Source organism: Phocoena sinus, chromosome 2 (assembly GCF_008692025.1).
Source record: "Phocoena sinus isolate mPhoSin1 chromosome 2, mPhoSin1.pri, whole genome shotgun sequence".
Classification (NCBI taxonomy): domain Eukaryota; kingdom Metazoa; phylum Chordata; class Mammalia; order Artiodactyla; family Phocoenidae; genus Phocoena; species Phocoena sinus.
In genome coordinates, this window is record NC_045764.1 from 31,645,585 (window position 1) to 31,670,842 (window position 25,258).

Sequence of the window (25,258 nt, forward strand, 5' to 3'; positions counted from 1 at the left end):
TGAACTGATTATAATTCTAATGAGATGATCAGAAATCACGCCGAAACAAATACTTAAAATGTTTCTTTAGCCATTCATCACACGATTATTGCCTTCACATTGTGTTGGACAAATAAAGCGATGGCTTATGTATCACTCTGGCTGCAGAGACTCTCAGCATTTCAATGAAGCTCCTCAAAGCCCTCATGAATATGTATTTTCCCACAACAAAGCTTGACCCCACTAGTTGGCAGAACCGGTATTCTGGGACACTTTCCGAAGAGGTGGGTGTGCGTGTGGGGACTGCAGGGGGATGAAAAGAGATGAAAGGAGACAGAGAGGAGGCAGACCACCTCTCGTTTCCTCTGCCCAGGTTCCCAGCCCACCCTTCCTCCTGGGGGGTGCAGTTTTATAAAGAGAACAGAAAAGAGGACATTGGGTTTCACAGTCCCCTTGAACAGAGGATGCTTTGCAAACTCGGGCTGGAGAGGAAAGCCAGAGTCAAGGGCATCAGGATGGCAAGAACCATGGGTTGGATCAGGAATTCATGGCGGGGCAGAAGAAGCCCCAGCCCGTCCCTCTGCAGGGACGGGGAGCCCGGGGTAGTGCAAGAGGACGGGGTTTCCGGGTCTGAAATATCACATCCAAATTCCTTTCCTCCCTCCAATATGGCTGAAGACAGGGTAAGTGATAAAAGAATTTCTTGGCTCCTTTCAAAACCATGGCAATGGCCGCTTCCCGCCCCCCTCCCACCAACCCCACCATCATCCCATCTGCTGGGAATGGAAGAACTGGGAGCATTTCATGAACAGCTGTGCTGGTCGGGTCGGGAAGTCCACCTTCAATCTGGCCCTGGGGTCTGAAGTCATAGGGGATGGCGTCATTCTTCGGGGAAGACAACAGGGTCTTGCTAGCGGCGCTGGCAGCCAACGGCTTCAACTTCATCACAAAGGTCCACTCTGGACTCAGTGTTGTCACTTTTCTAAGGGAGCCTGACAGCCGCTCTCATTTCCCTGGACAGACATTCCTAGCAGTGGGGTTTAATGAGGAAATTTGGGGGCCACCCAAAACTGGCCCGGTGCAGATGCCTCGGGTCCATATATAAGGGGAAAATGATGCTCTAACCCTTAGAAGGCTGCAGACGCTTCCATTCTGATCAAGCCACAGCACCGTAACCTGCTTGGCTCTACTCAGGGGGAGCTGGATGTTTGCATCGCTGTTCAATTTCTTTCCACGGGTACGTGCTTCTGCTGCCTCTCAAATCCCTCCATGGCATCGGCCTCGGCTCCGTCATGTGTAAAATGTGGACAGTGGGAACCGCCTTAAAGGAGGATGGGAAGGTGAAACCCCACCTCTAGAACACTGCCTGGGGTCACCAGAATCAACAGCCTGCCCCTTCTTCCGCCAAACCCCACCACCACAGCGCCTCCAGGAGGCTGGTGCTCATCCTAAATGTTACATCCAGTGGCAAGAACCCTTCCCTGGGCAGTGGGGCGTTGGGAGGGCGGGCTCAATTCCTCACTCTGTCCCAGGTTCGCTCTGTGACCTCAAGCAGGTCGCTCAGAAAGGTCACTGTCCTGCCTGGGCATCCTCCACCCCAGCTCTGACCAGTAGTGACCAAGAAGGACAGCAGGGAGGGTCCTGGAAGCCTCCAGCACAGGCTGGAGTCCTCCGCACTTGTCCCTCCCTCCCTCCTGGCCCTCCAGCCACCACCACCCCCAACACCATGGGCCGTGGAGGGGCCCATCCACCCAGAAGTCCAGCACCTCCCACCCCTCCAGGCCCAGAAGCACCTGGGGGACCCCGGAGCTGGTCTGCAGGCTTCCCTGCCACCCCACTGTCTTCGAGCCGCTCAAAAGGACAGTGTCGTCCACCTGGAGCCTGAACATCCCGCCTGCTCCCCGCGGGTTCCCAACCAAGGTGTGCAACCATCAAAGCACTCTGGAAGGACAACCAGCGGCACCCGGCACCTTACGTAAGGCTCTTCCACCAGCAGAAAACAGGCCCACATCTTAGCTCAATTTAGAATCGGTTTTTAAGTGTCTATTAATAGGCTACACGCGAGCACCCGTTGTGGATGGCGGGGAGTCAGGGCTCCGGGCTCCCGTCCACCGCTAGTCATTAGCATTCTTTTCATGTCTGTCTTCTCTCATTTTCCCAGCAGCATTTTAACTCAACAGCAAGGTCACCTACCACTTGGACCCAGTGCCACTTTTCATTTTCTCTAAAGAAAAATACGAATTTTCTTTTCCCTCAGCGGTGCCCTCTCCCCCGCTCTGGGGACCCCTGGCTTGCACTGTCTAGAGCAGGGCTGTGTTTTTTGATGACCTGCATCTCCAGATAGATGGTTCATCTCAAAGACAAGTCCAACGAAGTCGTGAGTGGGGAGATCCAGGAAGTCCTTGGGGGTCCGCTGTCGCCTCCCTGGTTGGCTCTGAGTCCACCCGCCACCTGGCCAGGCACAGCCGGGAGGCCCACGCCATCAAGAGGCCAGGATGAACCTGGAGATTCAAATACGGTTTGGAACATTCAGGCTCTTCTCAGCCACGTGTGGCCCGGTCACTCCTCTTTGTACCAAACACACGTCCCGGGTCTCTTCCTACCCGCTCTGGGGGCAGCTATGGCCAGGTCACCTCCTCTGTCCCTCTCGGCCACTTGTGACTAGACAGAAATCCAAGAGCCTGATCTTCTGGTAACTCACAGCCACTCCTTGAATAATCCCTCATCAACCTCCAGGCTGGAAATTAAGCACACAGGTCTCTCCCCACAAGATTAGAACAAGCCACTGTCTAAGTTGTTGGTCCATTCACAGGGAGGTTGGTTGGCTTTTAGGCTACCCTGCAGCCCAACTTCCCTGGTGAGACAGGAAACAGGAAGTCCCAGGAGCCCAGGAGACTCCGTCTGCCCCACATGCTGACAACTGGATTCTCCGGGGTCCAGGGCCCCCAGCCCTCAGAACGAGTGCAGAACGAAAGGCAGGCCCTGGCCCTGGGCGCTGACCCCACAGCTGAATCCAGGCACAGGGAACACTTCCACGAAGAGCCTTTCAGCTGCCTGACTTCAAACACCACTAGGTTTGGTTCTGCTACGAATACTGTTGCTGAGGCAGCTGGCATTCGGTTCCGGGAGAAATTCATTTTCTCACAGGATGCCACCTCCACTGCCACTGGAGGGTCCCCATTATTCCACATGCATATTTCTGGCAATAAATTGGATCTATGATCAAACAGAGCCTTTGAAGTGTCACGTTTCCAGACACTCGGGAGATAAACAGAAATTCCAAATATTCCTTAGAGTGGATGGTTTATAGCTTTGCTGACGAAGGTACTCAGCGCCTTTGATATTATGGCAGGGGAATCAGTGGGAAGTCCCAGATTCAGAAAGATCCTTGAGGCTCCACGGTGGCCCAGGGGGTTGGGGAAGGGGACCAGGAAAATGGCAATGGCCCCAGACAAGCCATATCACAGGGCCCCTCACTCAGCGCAGGAGATGTTGCCCAGGGAGCCCAGGAAGGGGCAGTGCTGGTGGGAGAGGGGTCAGAACCAATCTTCATAAGCATTTTCTCGCAAAGTTAAGGCAACATCCACAGCTTCACGGACTCCCAGACCTGGGAGCTGTCCTGAGGGGCACCTGGGTTCAAGGAGCAGAGGACAGAGGTCACTTGTCCACAGCAGAGGTGGAAAGTCTGCCTGCAGATGGTGCGCTGACCTCTCGGTCTTAGAGAGCGGCCGGGGGCACACACAGCAGAACCACCATCCCACTGTCCAAAATCAGATTTCTTCCTCCAGCTGACCCGAGAGCTATGGCTGAATTTCCTTGAGTTAAATGGGCAATGCTGGCCTTTGTAAGGGGCTGGCCCCTGGGCACACAGGTGTGGGGATACCTGGGAAGCTGTGGTGTAGAACAGGTATGATCTGATGAGCAGGAATATCCCAGGTTCCATGAAGCACTTCCTGATGGAAGATGGGGCCCCGCTGAGCAGAAGCCCTGAGCGGGGGCTGGGAGGGGTGTGTGCAGAGCACCACGGCCATGGTCAGGGTGCATCAAAGGCAGACATCATCAGCACATCACAGCCAGCTCAGATGTGGCTCCTGCTGGTCCTAGCCTGGTGGCTGCAGCCAGCACTGAGAGCCAGGTATCTGTGGGACTATCACAAGGGAAAGCTTGGAACGAGGGTTCATGCTTGCACGGTCTTCTCAGCCCAGCCCAGGTGGACACGGGACTCGCCTGCACAGGCTGCCTCGCAGAGGGGACAGTCAGTTGGCAAAGGTCAGCATCTGGCAGGTAAGCCGCTGCTCGAGGTGGCTTGTGGGACCTGGCTCTGCAGCTCAGCCAAGCTGCCCCAGGGGATGCAGTGAGATGGCCCAGTGTCCCCTCAGGTGTGGCTGGAACCACAGGATGGAATTGCGGAGGTGGCGCGGATGCTCCCCCAGGTTGGGATATATGTGGTTTATTGTGGGGCAGGGAGTCTGCTGCTTCCTGAGGGAACACACAGGGACAATGTCCGATGGGTATAGCAGGGTCATAACAGGGCGGGGAAAGAACTGGGGCCCCAAGAACCGGCCACAGACCAGTGAGCATGGGGAAACAGGGGCTGAACTCAGGGAGGGGTTCCAGGTCCTCAGAGCCCGATGGACGTGGATGACGCAGCCCAGATCTTGGTAAGAAAGGGGCTCGGTGTTGGGAGACAATGATGGTAAAGTTGAGATGCTCCATTGATGGGCACCAATGGGCTGTTTATAAGTAAAAATCTTAAATTCTAAATAACGGAGTCCCCTAGCAAGGAAAGCCTTCAAATGCTAATAACTCCACTTATAAGTACCTGCCTGTATTATTTCGCTCCTTCTGGGCAAGAAGTTGTGTCTTTAGAATCAAAAGTTCAAACCTTCAGATTCTCATTTGTGCAAATGTTTTGGGAACAGACTGGCTTTCAAATCCAACTTCAAAGGTCTCAAAAAGCAATTGTTTTGTTTGAGAAGGTGGCTTCTAAACACGCTCTTAAAATATTGAATTAAGGATAACATACAAATCGCTACCATTAAAATGATCAAAACCCTCCATTCTTGGAAGTTTAGCTTTCCAAGTCTGGAGGCGACAGGCCACTGGGGATGCTAACCTTCTGCCCCCAGATTCCTCACTTCCTGCTCCAGATTCCAACAGGTAGACTTTCTGTGTGATTAGTTTACTGAGTAGGAACTCCTCTTTCAAGGGGGTCTTTGCTCCCCTCATGGGGCCTGTGAGGTCACCCTGAAGGCACAGCTGGCAACAGAGATGTGGGGTAGCTCCATCTGTTTCAAAGCCCAGAAATTTGGTATAACCTAAACTAGCTATAATGTTCAATATCTCTAATTTACTTTTTCCATGTTTGTTTTTATTTTTATTTATTTTTGGGGGCTGCATCGGGTCTTAGTTGAGGGATCTTTCATTGTGGTGCCTGGGCTTCTCTCTATTTGAGGCACGAGGGATCAGTAGTTGTGGTGCACGGGCTTAGTTGCCCCATGGCATGTGGGATCCTAGTTCCCCAACCAGGGATTGAACCGGCGTCCCCTGCATTGGAAGGTGTGTTCTTAACCACTGGACCACCAGGGAAGTCCCTCCATGTTTGCTTTTATGTAAAATCCTCTGGGGTTCTACTAAATAAACCTGGGAGCTCCTTACGCAGTGTTGAGCTAATTAACATTGGGGCTGAATCAATGAAAGGTGTCCTGACTCAACTGGGCCTTAATCCTCCATAAACTTGACCTTGAGCAGCAGATGGTGACCTGAGGACAGAAGCACGGTTCCCCCTGCTCTTTGTGGCAGGGGTGTTTACAGTGCAATCCTGACACGTTTCTCCAGTGGTTCTCGATATTAAACCAGTCTTGTGTTCTGGACTCCTTCCCTGGCTTTGTGGAAGGAAAGGACAGTGCGACACTAAGGTATAAAAAACCAGAACTCAGTGCCAAGGCTGAAAGCGATCCGCCAGGTCTGCAAAGACGCCAGGAGGGAAGCGGGGGTCAAGATGAACCCTCCCAGCCTGGGTCTGTCTGGCTCTCCTCATTATTATTCCTTCCTAAGCAAGTGAGGCTTCTATTTTTGCTGCAAGGCGCCGGATGCCTTCCAAACCCCCTGCCATCTCCTGGAGAGAGGCTGGGATTTCATTTTCTATTCAGGCAGCTCAGGGATGCTGAAGGGAGGGTCATCCAGAAGACTGGGAGCCAGACAGAAGCACTACCTGCCAATCGTATCAAAAGAGGACGCAGCGCTCTGGACAGCTCTGGGCAAAATGACAGGGCAGGCACGCAGTCTGGGGGGCCACTCAGGACCTGGTGCAGTAAAGGTTATTCAGTCCATCCTGTGCTCGCCATGACAGGCACTCATGCTTCACAGGTGGGAACTTTTAATCCTCCCAGCACCACTGCAAGGTAGTGAGGGTGGTCATCATCCCCATTTTACAGATGGGGAAACAGGCTCATATAAGGTATTGAGGCCACACAGGAAGTGCTAAGGCTGGGATTTAATCCTGGCACTTGCCCCCAAGTCCATGCTCTTAGCTCCCACATTATGCTGGTAGGAAGAAATGGGGAAAGATATTTATAATATGTAAACCAAATGAAGGATCATTAAGAAATCAATAAGAAAAACAAAAATTGAGCAAAAGGCATGAACTAGTAATTCACAGAATAATAAATACATAAAATAAATATATATATATATGAAAAGATGTTCAACCTCACTGGCAGACAGAGAAATGCAAACTAAGACCCCTTATAGATACGCTTCCCCCACCAAACATTAAAAACATCTGACAAGGGCTTCCCTGGTGGCTCAGTGGTTAAGAATCCGCCTGCCAATGCAGGGGACATGAGTTCGAGCCCTGGTCCAGTAAGATCCCACATGCCGCGGAGCAACCAAGCCTGTGCACCACAACTACTGAGCCTGCGCTCTAGAGCCTGTGCTCCGCAACAAGAGAAGCCACCGCAACGAGAAACCCGCGCATGGCAACGAAGAGTAGCCCCCGCCCTTCACAACTAGAGAAAGTCCACGCACAGCAACGAAGATCCAATGCAGCCAAAAATAACATAAATACATTTTTTTAAAAGAAAAGCATTAAAAAAATATATATCTTAACAAAAAAAACATCTGACAATACCAAGTGTTGTCACTGCATAGGACAAGGGGGACTCACACACGCAGCTGGCAGGAGTGCTCATCAGGAGACCCACTTTGGAAAACAAATTTAGCTGCTTTGAGAAAATCTGAAGACTCGTGTACTCTCTCCTGCAACAATTCCCATCCTTGCTAAATATTCTAGACAAATCTGGCTCATGGTCACACAGAGATGCACTGCATATTCCTAACAGGCTTGTCTTAACAGCAAGAAACTGGGGAGCCCCTAAACAGACAGATTACATCACATTCCTACAATGAACCCCACAGCAGCGAAAAGGTCTGAATGACAGCTACACATTTGCCTATGGATGAATCTCACAAACATAAGGTGAAGCGAAAAAGGCAAGCTACAGAAAAAACACACAATTAGATATCATTTGCATCATGCTTCAAGACTTGCAAAAATCACAGGCGCAGCAGGTATGCTGACAAACGTAGTGAGTGTAAACATCAAACTCTCACGACAGGTACCTCTGTGTGGGAGACAAGGGGGTGCCAGCAGGGAGGGGCTCTAGCTGTGTTAGTCATTGTGATGGTTTCAAACATGTCCACAAACTCTTGGACATTCCCTACCAAAGGAGAGGTGGAGCCTACCTCTCCTTTCCCTAAATGTGGGCTGGACTTAGTAACTTGCCTCTAGTGAACAGACCACGAAAGGCATATGCTATTCTTAGATCACTCACTCTGAGGAAAGCTGGCCACCATGCTGTGAGGACACCCAAGCAGTACCATGGAGAGGTCCACACGGCTGAGAACTGAGGCCTCCTGCCAACAGCCATGTGGATCCTCCAAGCCCCCGATGACTGCAGCCCCAGCCCCACATCTTGACCCTGAACCCAGGGAGCTGACCCTGGGGTCTGAGCTAGCTGCTCCCAGATCCCTGACCCACAGACTCTATGTAGAAGATAATAAGTGTTTATCGTTTTACACCATTTACACGTTGGCATAAATGGTTTCACAGAAATAGATAACCAATACAGTAATACTCTCCACCTTAAGCAGGTTGTGGGTACGCAGGTGTTCATCACATGATTCTTTTTACCTTTTTGTATGCTGAATATCTTATGACAAAAATTTAATGAAAAAGACTTGAATTAACTCACACTGATTAATAATCGCAAATGGTGGATCGTAAAAGGCAGGAACCCGCGATAGGCACGCACTTCATCCTTTTGGGTGACTGAGGAATGACCTCCCCCCTGGGGACATAAAGAACTTAGAAAAGCCCCATCGAAGGGGTGGAGAGTCATGGGAAGTTGTGACTGGGTCGGGGAGGAGGGGGCCGAAGGATGTGCTCTATTAACATATTAAAATAGGAAGACTTTGGGACTTCCCTGGCGGTCCAGTGGTTAAGACTCTGCACTTCCACTGCAGAGGGCACGGGTTCGATCCCTGGTTGGGGAGCTAAGATCCTGCATGCCACTCCGTGTGGCCAAAAGAAAAAATAGGGAGACTTTTTCAGGCTAAGAGAGTATGTGCCTGAGCCCAAGAGGCAGGCAGCAGATCCCCAGGTGGGTCTTGTGGGAGTGAGGAGGGTTGGCGGCACTCAGTGTGGCCCACCCCCTTACTTGTTCTCCCTAGCCTCGCGGCAGGTCTGCCCAGAAGCCGGGATCTGGTCATCAACACGTCCCTCCCTCTCCTGCAGGTCCCAGAGAGCAGAAGGACACTTCACTCCTGAGAAGCAGTTGGGCTGGTCAGAGCCAACTGGTCCAGTTAAAGCAGCCACACCAGTCACACCCAGCAGACCCATTCTGCCAGTCCTGAAGGACCACCACAGAACGACGCAAGACCACTTACTTTAAATCCTCATACTTAAGGGCTTAAATCCAAAATCTCACACGGGCTCTTTTCCTCAATTTACTCATTCCAAGAACTACGTCCAAATCCATTTTAAGTGAAACAACCACTTTTCTTGCCATAAAGTGACAGCTGAAGCAACAGTAATGCCTCATATATTCCGAGCTTGCTTTCTGTTTCTAAAAAAGCACTCAGACGAGGTGACACAGGAGGTTAAGCCACTCCTTTAGTGTCTTTAGTGTCTTTTTGACCCCGACTTGTCGGGAAAATGACCACTGAGAATTTGGATCATTTGTGTTTGTTCTCATTATTCACGCTCTCCGGCTGGCACCCCAAGGACAAGAGGAGGAAAAAGACGTGGTGAGAAATGCAAACGGTGGAGGGAACCGTGTGTGTTATCGGGGCCCTCTGACAGCACCAAAGGTGGTGCAGGTGAGGAAGAAGTCCCGCCCCCAGTGATGCTCCACCCTCACCTTGAAGGGCGGGGCCCAGACAGCCATGCTCAGCTGCTGGGGACCAGGATGCTATCTGTCTCCTCATCTCCCAGCCAGTCAGGACCCGGCTGCAGTGGCCACCTCGAGCTCAGCCTGAGACAGGTCCTGGAGAGCCGGGGCAGCAGGCAGCATGGAGCTGGACGGCACCACCAGCAGCTCGCCCAGACCCAGAGACGGCGGAAGGCAGTGAGACCAAGACTGGACTTCAGCTCCCACCTCTCTGCCCATGAGCTGTGACCACAACCATTCCTCCATCACCCTGAACCTCGGGCTCTGCCTCAGAAACAGAGGAGACCCCCGGGATTCTGGGGGTCCCCCAGTCCCTCCACAGCTTTCAGGACAATGGTGGACCCTCCTCTGGAGGAAATCAAGGCAGAGGGGCCAAGTCGGGGGGCTGAGGGTGGATGCTAGCTCAGGACTCAGCAGCTCTGTTTCCTCAGATGTGAAATGGGGATAATAACATTCTCCTGTAAACTGATGTCATGGGATTGAGACAGGCTGGGACCTGGGACCCTCTGCTGCAGTGCTTGCACCTGGACACACCTCTCAGCGAGCAACAAAATACAAAGAAACTACATGGGACTGAAAATAACTACGTGCCTGCACAGCTGGGGCAAATTCTGGACAAAAGATACAAAGAGACCAAAAATCCCAACTGCCACTCTTGAAGGGCTGGAGCAAAACTAGGGTGTTGGGAGCAAAAGCCAAGTATTGCGCATGCCCCCTGCACACAACACCATCTAAGGAGCGGACAGAACACCTAAGCTGCCCCTCTGGCCTGACCCCTGGACACACCCCTACCCTCACCCCATATAAGGAACAAGCAAGGGAACCTGTTGTTTGTTCCCGCTCCCCGCTGCTGCAGCAGGGGCCCCAATAAAGCCTTGCCTGAATTTCTTGTCTGGTCTCTTATCAATTTCTATTGATTAAGGAAGCCAAGAACCCTGGTCGGTAACAGGACGGCCCTGTGGCTTCAATGAGGTGTCCACAGGTACTAAGGGAGACACACATGGCTCTTGTTATAAAGCCGCCAGAGCCTGCTGCCCTGCAGCTACCTCTCCCCAGCACTCATCGCCCCAAGAAGTGCTTGTTCGTCAGCCTGTGGGAGCCCCTCAGAGGGGGGACTCCACACCCAGGGCCTTATCGACAGCACCTGGCTCACAGGAAGGGTCCTTACTCCCGGATTCCAGAATCCCCTGGCTTGTCCCCTTTGTACCCACAGCAGCCAGCCCTAGTCCGCTGGGAGCTTCCTCACCTCATCACGAGGGTCTGGATGCCCTTCGAGGATGCTGCATGTTCAAGAGGAAGATTTTAAGCCCAGAGGGAGGCGGGTTCCTGGGGCAAGTCAGGGGCCACCCAGCAGCACTTACACCCCATTAAGTGGACCCCATTAAACTACTCTGAAACCCCTTCCTACACATTCCCCAGGCCCACACTCTCCCGAATCATGAGTGTTCCAGGAGAAGACAGGATTCTACCTTGAGGGTCATGCAGGGGCACCTCTACCTGGTGGATAAAGGGGCTGAGCCGTGCAGAGCTGTCCCCGGGCCTCTCCAGCCCATCCTGGGAGTGATGTGGTGGCTCCTGACGAGGAAAATCATAAATATTCTAGGGCAGGACAATCAAACTAAGACAGAAAGAAAATAAAACAAATGACACGCCCCCTTTGCGGCAGGCCTTTCCCAGTGTGCAATGTGCATCTATCCGTACATGAAACAGTAAGCAGACCTCCTCAAAGCAGGAGGATGAAATCGACCTTTGAGAAAAGCTGGCCTCTTCCTTTAGATGTCAGCATTGTAATATTGTAATTGTATGATCAATATGTTTCTTTTTCATCTCATACAAGGGTACAAGGGGTCACATGGACCACAGGCTTGTCTGTACACGCATAATTGAAAAATAAAACAACTTTGTTGGTTGCTAACCTGTCGATATGACACACAATTTCTTTGTCTCAAAAATGTATAGAAAACTGTGTCTCTGACTCCTGATCACTGGACTTCTCAGAACTTCTGAGAATCTGCTTCCCGGTTTATAATCCTCAATTCGGCTTGAATAAAATTCTCTTTTCTTTCGTCTTAGCATGATTGTTATCGGATTTTTCATTGACACCCCCTCACATGCTGCGGGGGGATGGGTCAGGGAGGTGACACCCCTCCTGGAGGCCACCTGTTTACTACACCACACAAGGTGGGGGCTTCCACATCCCACACCAGCCTCCGGGAGAAAAGTGAAAGCCAGGTTTGGGTTTTTTAAAGTATGCTAACAGAGATGCTAGAAAATAATGTACTGGCAAAAGCTGACAAGAAACAAAATGGCCACGTCAGGCCCCCAAACTGTATGTTAAGAACAGGATCCTAGCAGCGTCATCCAGGCCAGTGACTCACCACACACACCACCAATACACAGCCTCTCATCTGGAAAAGAAGGACAAGGAAATGAATTTCACTCTCAAAGTAGGGCTGGACTCAGGCAAGGATCACCCTGCATATCCCTCCCCACACATGCCTGTGAAACACACAGGTAGAGGGTAGCGGGGCTGGAATTGTAAGCCGAAGTGTTTACACCTGCCAAACCTCAGGCTTCTTGGGGCAATCCAAGCCCCCCAGAAGAGGGGGACGTTGTTGTTGCTGCACGGTCTGCTCTCCAGTGAATCCCACAGCCGGCCTGCGATGACTTCCTGTTTCCCCAAGGTACTCCCCTCCCTGCTACACCTGTGACTTTGTACGTGCCAGGACCTTAATCCAAGTGCCAGGCTGCCTTTGGTTTTAAAGATGTATTTCATGATAGCTTTCACTTTTCCACAGAGGTTATTCCAACCTGGCATCATCACCAAAGCTGGCCGATTACTGAGGTCTCTAATTACACTTCCGGATACCAGAGCAGGCTGGATGCCAGCCCCTGCAGGCAGCCATGTGATGCTCCCACTAGGCCCAGGGAGGAAGCTGCTCTCAGGACATCATCAGTGTGTCCTTCAGGTGGTCACGGCTGTCAAAGGCCTCTTTCCAGACTTGCTTTATCATGACAATTTGCTGTTTTGTGTTACTTTGTTTGGGTCCATCCTTATCAATTTCTTTTCCAATGACTAGACTTTAAATAAGAAACAAGTACTTTGAGGACCAAATACAAACCCTCTACTGCCAAAGCAGAAATATACACAGTCAGAATATTCTTACTAAACCAGCCTTAGGATGAAGCTGATATAGCAGAAGAGAGGGCTGAGAGAAGGAAATTGAACCCAGGAAAAAGAGGTCAAGCTACTAGATCAAGCCTTGCCCGAAACCATCCATCTGGACTTTTCAATTACACAAGAAAAGCTTATGTCAACATGGGATGGGTTTTCTGTTACCCCAGGTGTCTTAATAAATGAGGAAACTGAGGCCCAAGGAGATACCATGACTTTGTCAGCCCGGAGAGCAAGAGAATGAAAGCTCTATTATGTTGCACTAAATCCTGCCTTGTGTCAAAATCCTAGGCTGTGCTCATTGTGGTTTACACAAAATCCTGAATTCTTTACAAGTATGGAGGCAGGCCCACCATTCAAGCCTTATTACAACAATCAAAATCTAGCAGAAATTAGATTTAACTCAATCAGATTTTTTTTTCTTTTTTACTTCTCCGAAAGCAACAGGGCAAGCCTAAATGGTCAGTGGAGATGCTACCCAATGTGAGGGCTAAAGGGCACAATTTACATCAAACATGTCTGCACCACCTCCCTCTCTCTGAAAGATAGCTCTGACCCCGGCTCACATTTCGGTGTTTAAGGAAAACCTCAAGGCGGCTTTCGGACAGAAATGTACTCTTTTTTTTTTTTTTAATTTGATGTTTTTAAAATAGTAGTTGCTTTACAATGAAATGTTCTCTTCATTAGCCTCATACATAGGCACTGCTATGATTAGCAGGCTACAGTTGTGTTGGCTTGCCCTCTCCCTCCATCCCCTGCCTGCCCCCTCTTCCCCCCTCCCTCCCTCCCTCCCTTTCCTTTCTTTCTATGATACGAAGACCCAAGGAAGGCTCAGCAAATCAGTTCTGAACTCCGCTGTCCACCTGTCTTACACCCGAGGATCTGAGGACCCAGAGGTAGGTGACCAGCTCAAAGTCACAGTCGGGGCCAAACCTGCAGGGTCAGAGGCCCCGGGTTCACTTCACCATGTGCTGAGCCCCCCCTCCCCCCGCCCTCCCGCGAGAGACGGTACCTCGCAGGGCACTACCTACTCGCACAGCCCTGGTGATACCAGCAATTCCAGACACCCCCCCGGGACCTGGGGGACGTCAGGGAAGTGGGGCGTCCAGCTGCCCCCGGCCCCCCCCAGGCCTCGGCAGGGCAGCACCCACACCGAGAGGAGTCCACACTTGGGACACACGTAGTACTGGGCAAGGGGAGGCTGGCTCCGGACGGGTTTTCTGCTTCACAACTGCCCAAGAGGAGAAGCCCACCAGCAGCAATGCTGAACACTCCGGAAACCAACAAGTCACCCGGGCCTTGGGGAGCTGTGTCCCCCGTCACAGAGCATCCCGCCTACACTCTGTCTCATACCTCCCCCACCCCGTCTTCCCCCCGTGCCCCGCTGGCCCGTCCACGTGTCCAAACTGGCAGGTGGGGCCCGGCCGACCTCTGGCCGCATCCCTGCCCACCCCACCACCCAAGCCCACCCCTCCCCCGCCTGCACGCCAGGTCCTCCTGGGTCACCCAGCACAGTGCCCCTCCTCCCAGGGCCCTGCAGCGCTGTGTGTGATTCCTCCAAACCCTGCCGTGAGTGGCACAAGGACAGGGTGCCCCCCCACACCGTGCCCTAGCTTCTCCCAGGCGAGGCCTCGGAAAGATGTTCACCCTGTTTCTAATAGGAAAAGGCCCCTCGCTTTCTGTCTTACTTGGCTGCGTCGGAAGGCAACGCGGCTGCTGGGGAGCAGAGGTGGTCTCCCGAGTGAAGAGCAAATATCTTACCACCCCCGGGACCCCCAAGACCCCCAGGAGCGAGGGTGAGGTCTGCCCTGCCCCCTCCTGCCTGCAGGGTACCTTGCGCCAGCCGGGACCCCTGATTCCGAGGCTGCATCACACCGCAGCCCGGCAGAGCCCTTGGGTGGCCCAGCGCCCTCAGAGGCCCAGCTGGCGGCGGGATGGGCGGGCCACCCCAGCAGAGCTCATGCCCGCCCACTCGTATCTGATGGACAAATGGACAGACCAATGACACAGGACCTGCTCCAAGAACTGACCCAGGGTAGTGAGGGGGGTCATGCCTGAGACTGTCAAGTGGCAGCCTACGAAGGACACACGCCTGACGACACCCGGGGTGGGGGTCCCAGGGGACTTGAGAGAGAGAAACAGGGTTCCAGCTCAAGGTCAGAGTCCTCACAGCTTCCCCCCCACCCCCAGAGAAGCCAGGCTGCCCTGAGAAGGAATGACTGGTGGTCCTTCAAAGCTGACTCCTGTAAGCCCCTCAGGGGCGGGAAGCACAGCACTTTGGTGGACAAACTGAATGATGCTGGGAGGACCACGCCCTGGCCAGGTGGGCTAACTGCATCCTTCCTGGCCCGTGTCCACTTGCATCAAGTGGTCCAGTTTGGAGGCACTCATGGTGCTTTTTTCACAGTTGCAATGGCTTGTTAATGATATGTTACTCGTGGCCCTTTATTTCTCGACTGTTGTCACAGGCCTGCATATTTTGTGACTCACTTCTGTTTTCCTTACCTTGTATGGAGTCTAGGTTGGCTTGAATTTATACTTATTTCAGTTAGACTCTGGTTTGCCTGGACCAGCAACAGCAGGAGATTGGGGCAGGGGGTGCAGTACATAGGGTGGGATTTGTGTGGCTTTGCTCAGGGTCCTAGCTCAGCCCTGCCCTCTTCCCATTCTGCTCTGAAGTCTAACTTCTTCGCTAAGTAATAAGAGATGTTCCTCCTCCACCCCTCCCCCCTTCTCTGGTCTTTCTCATTCTTACCCCGTGATGCTCTGTCCTTTCACTGAGATCCTTCCTCCAGCTAATCCCTCCTCCCTTTCACACCAGCCCTCCAGGGAACATTCTGCTCTCCCAGAAGCAGAACCTCTGATCCCACACGCCTTCCAAGCCCCTCTTTTTAACTCCCTCAATAGCCAATACTTGAGTTACTATATCTCAGACCTGTTCTCAGCATTTCCCCACTGAGGGCGGGGCGCCACCCCCCTGCCCCCCATATCGTATGAAGTTTTCTGAAAGCAGCCTTCCTGATGACTTAGAACCATAAAACATTAGGACAGTTTTGCAGGCTCCTCTAAACGTGACAAGATGTAGTCCTGGACTTTATGACACAGAAAAAGTAAAGCGTGTTCCCAAGATGCAGTAGCCGTCGCCATAATGGAGATCGGAAAATACACGTATCTGTGTATCGCTTTCAAAACCATCGGCACATGCGTCTGTGGTTGTTTTACGCCAGGCTGTGTAGTGTGTGTTATTATCTGGGTTTTACAGAATAATGGGGAGGGTTTAATATTATTCTGCCACATAAAGGGAAACACAGGAAGAAATGGGAAGTGAAGCTGCCTGCTCTGAAAAAACAATTCAGCTTGAACAAGCAGTGAAGAGCGCTGCTGTGTTTCTGAGACTCAGGATTGACGAAGCCAGGCAAGCCGCTAGGAGCTTCCTCTGATCTCACCCCGCTTGAGAGATGCTGGCATTTCCTGGGCAGTCACCACACCCCAGATGGGCCAGGGGAGGAAGCGCTGTGCTCTCCCCAACTCTGGCTGAGACACCCAAGTGGGAACATTCCAGGAACTACAGGATGATTCAGACCTGAGCTCCTCATCCTGCCCTCACTTGGAATTTTGTAAGCTTTTGGTCCTTTCGATCTTTAGCCGTGTTTAGTCTTTTCCTTCTGGTCACATGGGAAATCTACCCATCAGGCAGACCGGGAGAGTGACTGAGCATGCAGGTGGGAAGGAAGCCCCCACAGCACCGTCTGGTGACAGGGTATCCACACGGCCACCCACTCCTTTAGCCAGTGGAGTCAGCTAGAACCAGGGTGGATGGGTCCCCAGCGCCTGTGCCCCCAGATCCAATACGGCCTCTTCTTTGCTGTGGTGTCTAGAGCAGCCACGTGGATCGGAGCAGCACTTCATACTGTCACATGCTGCTTCCCTTTCTCCCTTTTTTGCCCAAACCACACTCCTCTGTGGTAGAAGTAGGGGAATGATACTGCCTCCCCCAGGACATACTCCCGCCGGGAACTCATAGACAGCATCTCTTCCCTTCCAAATCCACCTTCTGGTGCTTGTTTGGATCTGAACTAGCAACTTGGCAGAACCACAGAAAAGAACAGATGTGCTCCGGGGGGTCAGGTGATCGGCAGCATGGTACCAAAAAAAACAGGCGGTAAGCAAGCCTCAAGGCAGAGCGTGGGGAGGGAAGCACGGTCAGCAGCAGGGTTTTGAAACCTCCCTGAATGCCCACCTAAAACAAACATAGCAACTATAGATTAAAACCCCAAACCCACAGACAACATTTACAACAAAACTAGGTGACAATGTTTCCCCACAAACCTGAAAACACAAGCAGGTAGGAATCGAGTACTAACAGTCTCAAGACCTGTGTGGTCCTGACATCTGCAAAAGAAACAGGAAGTAGCAAGGTGACCAGGAAACCTGACAACAGGAGAGCCCGGAAGAGCCACGACTGACGTTTGTGGGAAAGCCAGGTGGGGAGACCAGGATGGGCTTTCTCTGCAGCAATAGTGGGATAAAGAGTCTACAGTGGGGACCAAGGTGCTGTGACCTCTCTGAATTGGAACAAGGGCTCCCTTCCATGGTGAGGAAAACCACTGGGAGTGGCATCAAAATTTAGCAGGACAGAGATGAAGGAGAGGGGAAGGGCAAGTACAAGCGGGGAAGGGAAACAGGGCTCAGGAAATCTCAGAAGGTCATATTTTTTTGTAGCACTACACATAAATAACAGAAGAGAAAGCTCTGTACACATAGAAGAGCTGTCCTGAACCATGTCTCCTTCCAAAAGTTCAGGAAAACTAATTTCACACTAAAAAGATCAACAGAAAAACACTAACATCAAATACCATTATAAGAGACTATTGTAAGAAAAAAAGAGAGAGAGAGAGCAAGGAGCAAAATAACATTCCTCCAGACAATGAAAGCATGTCAAAAATGTATGCTCACAGAGAAGATAAAAATGTAATCTTTGTTCCAAATTGAACTAAAAGAAATTAAGAAAAGGCATGAAATAACACCATGACACAAAATTAGACATACTCAGAAATTAGACGATAGAACTCAGGAAAGAATTAGAGATGTTTTCATCAGAAATGAAGACAATTATTTCAGAGATTAAGATTAAACTAGAAGGAACCCAAGAGCAAATAAACAGAACAGATAATGCCATAAAAAAATAGATGATCGGGGCTTCCCAGTTGGCGCAGTGGTTGAGAGTCCGCCTGCCGATGCAGGGGACACGGGTTCGTGCCCCGGTCCGGGAAGATCCCACACGCCGCGGAGCGGCTGGGCCCGTAAGCCATGGCCGCTGAACTTGCGCGTCCAGAGCCTGTGCTCCACAACGGAAGAGGCCACAAGAGTGAGAGGCCCGCGTACCGAAAAAAAAAAAAAAAAAAATAGATGATGAAGAAAAGGAAAGTGTTGAAAGCCAAAAATAAAGAGGTAAAAGAGAAGTCTAGAGAAAGTGACAGCTACTGAGGTAAGCAAAGAAGATCCAGCACATTGATGAGTTCATAAAGAAGAAAACCAAAGCAAGGGGAAAGAACAAATAACAAAAACTTTAACTTAAGAAACTTTAAGTTACCTATTGAAAGAGCCCACCATGTACCTGAGAATACTGACCCAGAATGACCAGCATTAAGACATATTTTAGAGGCAGGATCAAGATGGCAGAGTAGGAAGATCTGAGCTTGCCCCCTCCCCATGAACACATCAAAACCACATCTACAGGGACTTCCCTGGTGGTCCAGGGGTTAAGACTCTATGCTCCCAATGCACAAGGCCCAGGTTTGATCCCTGGTCAGGGAACTAGATCCCGCATGCATGCCGCAACTAAAAGAGCCCACATGCCGCAACTAAAGACCCTGCATGCCACAACGAAGGTCCCACACGCCACAACTAAGACCCGGTGCAGCCAAATAAATAAATAAATATTTTTTTAAAATACAGCTATATATAGAGCAACTCTCTCTGAAGATTTACAGAACAGATCTTCTACAACCAAGGAAATAAAGAAAGAGACACACAGAATCTGCATGGAGGGAGAAGAAGTGATCTCTTCAGGACCTATATCCCTGGTGGTGGGCAACCAAGAAGAGGAGGGGATATCACAGGCTGGAAACGCTTCCTGGGGAGCGAGGGGTCACACCCCACATTCAGCATCCCAGCCCTGGGGTCTGGCATCAGGAAGACGAGCCTCTCTGACTGGTTTAAAAACCCATAGGTCCTTCCAGAGAGCCACAGGAAACCGAGACTCTGCTCAAGGGCGCATGGAGAGACCTGCTTGCTCCCAGTCCCAGGGCATAGGCAGCAGGCTGAAAACTGCCTGAGGCGCTTGCCAGCCTGTAAGGACCACCCCAGCCTGCAGCAGGTTCTGGCTCCAGCCCCTCCTGCTCTGGTCCCACTCCAAGGGACCAAGGCAATTGCACCAGAAAAAATCCAGGGCTCGCTCTGGACTGCAACTCCAGCGTCTCATAGCCTGACCACATCCCCCAATAAGTCAGCGACCACCATCACTGTGGAAAAGCAGCAGCTCAGGAAGGGCTTAGGCTCCAACCCCTCTGACCCCGTCCCCACTCACCACCAAGGCAGCAAACACCACCATGCCACGTGAGAAGACACAGCTGGTGCCAGCCTTTGGCTCCAGCTGCTCTGGCTCCAACCCCATCCCCCACCAAGGGGGTGATCTCCATTGCACGGGGTGAAAAGCCTTGGCTCACACCAGGCTCAGGATCTGGCCCCTCCGCCTCTACCCACTCCTACCCACTCTGGGGTGATGGCCGCCAGTGCACCCCAGTAACAGACATGACTTGCGCCAGCTCTTCCACCAAGCCACTGGACACATGCAGACTATACAGGGATGGTCCACCATAATAACACGCCTTCAAGACTGAGATAGACAACTGTTTCACCTGATTTAATAGAGACAAACAGATAAAGACAAACAAAATGAGAAGATAGAGGAATATGTTCCAGGTGAAAGAATAAGATAAAACCTCAGAGAAAAACCCTAATGAAACAAAGATAAGTAATTTACCTAATAAAGAATTCAAAGCAGTGGTCATAAAACTGCTCGCTGAGCTCAGGAGAAGAACAGAGGAACACAGTGAGAAGTTCAACAAAGAACTAGAAAATATAAAAGAAGAACCAATCAGATACCATAGCTGAAGAATACAATAACTGAAATGAAAAATATACTAGAAGGAATTAACAGCAGAGTAGGTATCAGAGAACAATGTCTAAGTGACCTGGAAGACAGATTAATGGAAATCACCCAATCAGAATGGCAAAAAGAAAAAAAATTTAATGAGGATAGTTTAAGGGACCTCTGGGACAATATCAAGCGTACAAACATACACTTGTATAATGTTATAAGGGTCCTAGAAAGAGAAGAGAGAAGGGGGCAGAAAATGTGTTTGATGAAATTATGAATAAAAATGTTCCTATCTTGAAGAGGGAAACACAGATCCAAGAAGCACAGAGAGGCTCAAAATAGATGAACCCAAAGAGACCTACACCAAGATATATCATAATTAAAATGGCAAAAGTTAAAGAAAAAGAGAGAAAAACAAAGGGACACATATAAGGAAACTCCCCTAAGGCTATCAGCTGATTTTTCAACAGAAACTTTGCCAGCCAGAAGCGAGTGCTGTGATATGTTTAAAGTACTTAGAGGAAAAAACCTACAACCAAGGATACTCTACCCAGCAAAGTTATTATTCAGAACTGAAAGAGAGATAGAGTTGCCTCCATAAGCAAAAACTAAAACTAAAACTAAAAACTAAACATCACCACTAAACTGGCCTAATTACAATAAACAGTTAAGGGATACATAGAAAGATGTAAAACAGGGAACCAAAATATAAAACATAGGGGGTTAAGTAGTAAAAAATGGACAGCTTTTAGAATGTGTTTGAACTTAAATGACTATCAGGTTAAACAAGTAGTTAATATAGTACAAGTAGATATATATGTAGCTCATGATCACCACAAATCAAAAACTTCCAACTGATACACAAAGAAGAGAAAGGAACCCAAACACAAAACTAAAGAAAATCATCAAACCAAAAGGAAAGAGACTAAAAAAGAAGAACAGAGAAAAACTACAAAAACAACCAGAAAACAAGTAACAAAATGGCAATACGTACATACCTATCAATAATCACTTTAAATGTCAATGACTAAATGCTTCAATCAAAAGATATAGGGAGGCTGAATGAATAAAAAGACCCATCTATATGCTGCCTACAAGAGACTCACTTCAGAGCAAAAGACACACACAGAATGAAAGTGAAGGGATGGAAACAGATATTCCATACAAATGGAAATGAAAAGAAACCTGGGGTAGCAATACTCATATCAGATGACACAGACTTTAAAACAAAGTCTATAATGAGAAAGAAGAGCACTATATAATGATATAGGGGTTAGTCAGAGAAGAGGATGTAACATTCCTAAATACAAATGCACATAATATAGGAGCACATAAATATATAAACCAAATATTAACAGACATAAAGGGAGAAATTGAGAGTAATACAATAATAGTAGGAGACTTTAATACCCCACTTACATCCATGGATAAAACATCTAGACAGAAAATCAATAAGGAAACAGTGGGTTTAAATGAGCATTAGATCAGATGAACTGAATAGATACATACAGTACATTCCATCCCCAAATAACAGAATACACATTCTTTAAAAGAGCACACAGACCTTTCTCCAGGATAGATCACATGCTAGGCCACAAAACAACTTTCAATAACTATAAGAAAATTAAAAGTATATCAAGCATCTTTTCCAATCACATTCTGAAGCCAGAAGTCAATTACAGGAAGAAAACTAGAAAAACACTAACACATGGAGACAAAACATCCTAATAAAAATCTAATGAGTCAACAAAGAAGTCAGAGAAAATTTAAAAATACCTTGAGATAAATGAAAACAGAAACACAACTTTCCAAAATCTACTGGACAGAGCAAAAGTAGTTCTAAGAGGGACGTTTATAGCAATATATACCTCCCTTAAGAAACAACAAAAATCTCAAATAAACACCCTAACTTTCCACCTAAAGGAGTTACAAGAAGAAAAATAAACAAAGTCAGCAAAAAGAAACAAATAATAAAGATCAGAGCAGAAACAGAAAAAAACAGAAAAGATCAATGAAACTAAGAGCCAGTTTTTTCAAAAGATAAATAAAATTGATAAACACTTAGCCATTCATCAAGAAAAAAAGAGAGGGGGCCCAAATAAATAAAATTAGAAATGAAAGAACAGAATGGTAACCATGAAGCTCCTAGAAGAAAACATAGGCAGAATACCCTGACTAAATCGTAGCAATATTTTGGGGGGGATCTCTCTCCTAAGGCAAAGGAAACAAGAGCAAAAATAAACAAATGGGACCTAATTAAAATTAAAAGGTTTTGCACAGAAAACCACTGACAATACAAAAAGACAACCTAATGAATGGGAAAAAATATCTGCAAATGATATGACCAATAAGGTTTAATATCCAAAATACATAAACAGTTCGTACAACTCAATAGTGAAAAAACCCAATCAAAAAATGGGCAGAAGACCTAAGTAGACATTTTTCCAAAGAAGACATACGGATGACCAACAGGCACATGAAAAGATGCTCAACATCACTAATCATCAAAGAAATGCAAATCAAAACCACAATGAGATATCACCTCACACCCATCACAAAGGCTATCATCAAAAAGACCACAAGGCTTCCCTGGTGGCGCAGTGGTTGAGAGTCCGCCTGCCGATGCAGGGGACACGGGTTCGTGCCCCGGTCTGGGAAGATCCCACATGCCGCGGAGAGGGTGGGCCCGTGAGCCGTGGCCACTGAGCCTGCGCATCCGGAGCCTGGGCTCCGCAACGGGAGAGGGCACAACAGTGAGGGGCCTGCGTACCGCAAAAAAAAAAAAACCCACAAATAACAAATGTTGGCAAGGATATGGAGAAAAGGCAACCCTCGTGCACCGTGCACTGTTGGTGGGAATGTAAATTCGTGAAGTCACTATGGAAAACAGAATGTAGGTTCCTCAAAAATTAAAAATAGAACTACCATATCATCCAGCAATTCCACTCCTCGGTATTTATCCAAAGAAAATAAAAACACGAATTCATAAAGACATATGTATCTCAATGTTCATAGAAGCATTATTTACAATAGTCATCAAATATATATATATATATATATATACACACACACACAAATAGTCATAAAAAAGAATGAAATTTTGTCATTTGCAAAAATGTAAACAGACCAGGAAAGTATATACCTAGTGAAATAAGTCAGGCAGAGAAAGATAAATATCGCATGTTTTCAATTATACATGGAATCTAAAAATAAAACTGATGAACAAATACAACAAAACAGAAACAGACTCACAGATACAGAGAACAAACTAGAGGTTACAGAGGGGAGTGGGTTGGGTTGGGGAGAGGGGCAAAATAGGTGAAGGAATTTAAGACGTACGAATTACTAGGTATAAAATAAATAAGTTATAAGGATGTAATGTACAGAACAAGGAATATGGTCAATGTTTTATAATAACTTCATATGGAGTGTAATCTATAAAAATATAGAATTACTATGTTCTACACCTGAAATTAACATAAGTAACATAAGTCAATGTAATGTAGTGTCAAGTTAATGTAAGTCAACTACACTTCAAGTTAAAAAAGAGACATCTGTAAAATAACTACAAACACCAAGAAAAAAGAGGAGGGGGAGTATCCATTGAATTTCCAAGAGCAAAAGAGCACATCATTCATAAGAAAATGAGACTGTCATCAGACGTCTGACAACAATGATTATCTCCAGAAGAAAATGTACTAGCACATTTAAGACATTCAAGGATTTACTATCTGGGAAAACTGACTTTCAAGCATGAAGGGCATGAGCAACCTGACACCAAAATGCAAGGACTTAAGGATCTTGGTCTCACGAGGTCTTCCTGAGGAATCTATCCGAGGACTGAAATGACCAGCAAGGCACTGACATAAGCATTGGTGGCTGTTAGTCTGCCAGGGCAGCCGTAACAGAGGACCACACAGGGTGCCTCAAACTCGCAGAAAGAGGAACAAACAGACATGGTGCGCCTCCTCTAATCTCGGCAGAGGAGCTGGAACCTGAATCCGACAGTCCAGTGGTACAACCGCCAACGTGCGGGAGATGGACCAAAGGACCCGCTGAAGTGCACCATGAGTGTAACCATCTAAAGACTGAGACATGCCACAGGTCAGACATCCCAGCATCTTCAACAGATACTTTGCAGGGACACCAGCCGTGCGGCTCTGAGCATATGTCTGGAAGGCTCTCGTCAATCCTCCACCTCCTCGCCTGTCAGATGGTAATGGAAGACCCAGACGACATCTCATCACCAAGGCCCTCAACGACGCGCCTCGCAGAGGGGAGACCTCTCATCTGGGGAGGAGTTGGGGCCTGTGAACATTCAAACTCTCATGCTGAGAATCTTAAAGGCATCCCCCTGTCAGGCCTGGGCTGCGTAATGTTAATTTCAATTCCTATAAGCACCTGACTGACATAAGCATCTCTGCAAAAGGGCATCCCTCTTTCCCAGCTCTAAAAGGATCCATAAATTGAAAATGTCACTACAGCCACATCAGGCCAGACAAACAAATAAAAACAGAATTAGAAAACTGTTCCTTAAAATATGAACCTGATGACCAACTAAGAAACTCACACTGTTCCTTATTCACTGAAGACTTCAGGTCTGGCCTTTGCTCTACCCCTACAAGCTGTCAATGTCCTCAATACATCCACCATCCATCCATCCATCCAGACTTTTCAATCCTGGATGAGACAAAGAGCTTCTGCGCAGCTTTCAAAAAATACTGATGTCTGGATATAAAGACTTTGTATTGTCCAGGAAGTGGTTCAAGTACCGATTTAAAGATGACTCTATAATCACTAGAGTCTATGAGTCAAGGCTGCATATCATAACCTCTAGGACAACCACTGAAAGAATGAAAAAGGGAAGGCATACCTCACAAGCTGGTGAGAGAGGGATGAAAAAATAAAACTACTTCATTAGCAAAAGGCAAGGAAGCTATCAAAGATGAGTAGGGGGACTTCCCTGGCAGTCCAGTGGTTAAGACTCCACGCTTCCACTGCAGGGGACACAGGTTCGATCCCTGGTTGGGGAAATAAGATCCCGCATGCCACACAGCACGGCCAAAAAAAAAAAAAAAAGCTGAGTAGGGGTGTGTCCAAAGGTCTCAAGGACCAAGTTGAAGACACTCCCACTGGCCAAAGGTAGGACAATTTGAACTTCAATAAGGATAATGATTGCAAGGGTTTGAAACCTATCAAATATGTCCAAGCCCATGAGTTCACAATGATAGTTTAAATTTTAAAAAGCATACTGGAGGATCATGGGAAACACATTCATCTTTGAAAGTGGTAAATGAAGTAAAAGAATGACGTGTTTGCCCTGCCTTTTCTCTATGAAATGTCCCCCTGGTAAACCATATATATAGCAGATGAAGGAGGCATCTATAGAAGCACTCCAGCTGGAAAGTGAAAAAAGAAATGACAGAATTAGAAACGAATTATCATTTCATTAAAAAAAATTTTTTTTAATTTACATCTGGGATCCGCCCA

General features: G+C 48.5%; 1 protein-coding gene across 3 annotated transcripts in view; it reads right to left on the reverse strand.

Annotated features, from left to right (window-relative positions):
• The window catches only part of APBA2 (amyloid beta precursor protein binding family A member 2), a 194,118-nt gene that overhangs the window by 104,522 nt on the left and 64,338 nt on the right, over positions 1 to 25,258 (reverse strand). Inside the window, exons 2-4 of one of the 3 annotated variants that reach the window (XM_032622807.1) lie at positions 16,971 to 16,973; positions 14,613 to 14,619; positions 2,613 to 2,623 (exon numbers count right to left, since the gene is read on the reverse strand). The exons of the other annotated variants lie outside the window; for them this stretch is intronic. The gene's annotated coding sequence lies outside the window, so the exon portion shown is untranslated. The remainder of the gene's footprint in view (positions 1 to 2,612; positions 2,624 to 14,612; positions 14,620 to 16,970; positions 16,974 to 25,258) is intronic. 3 annotated transcript variants of the gene reach the window in all.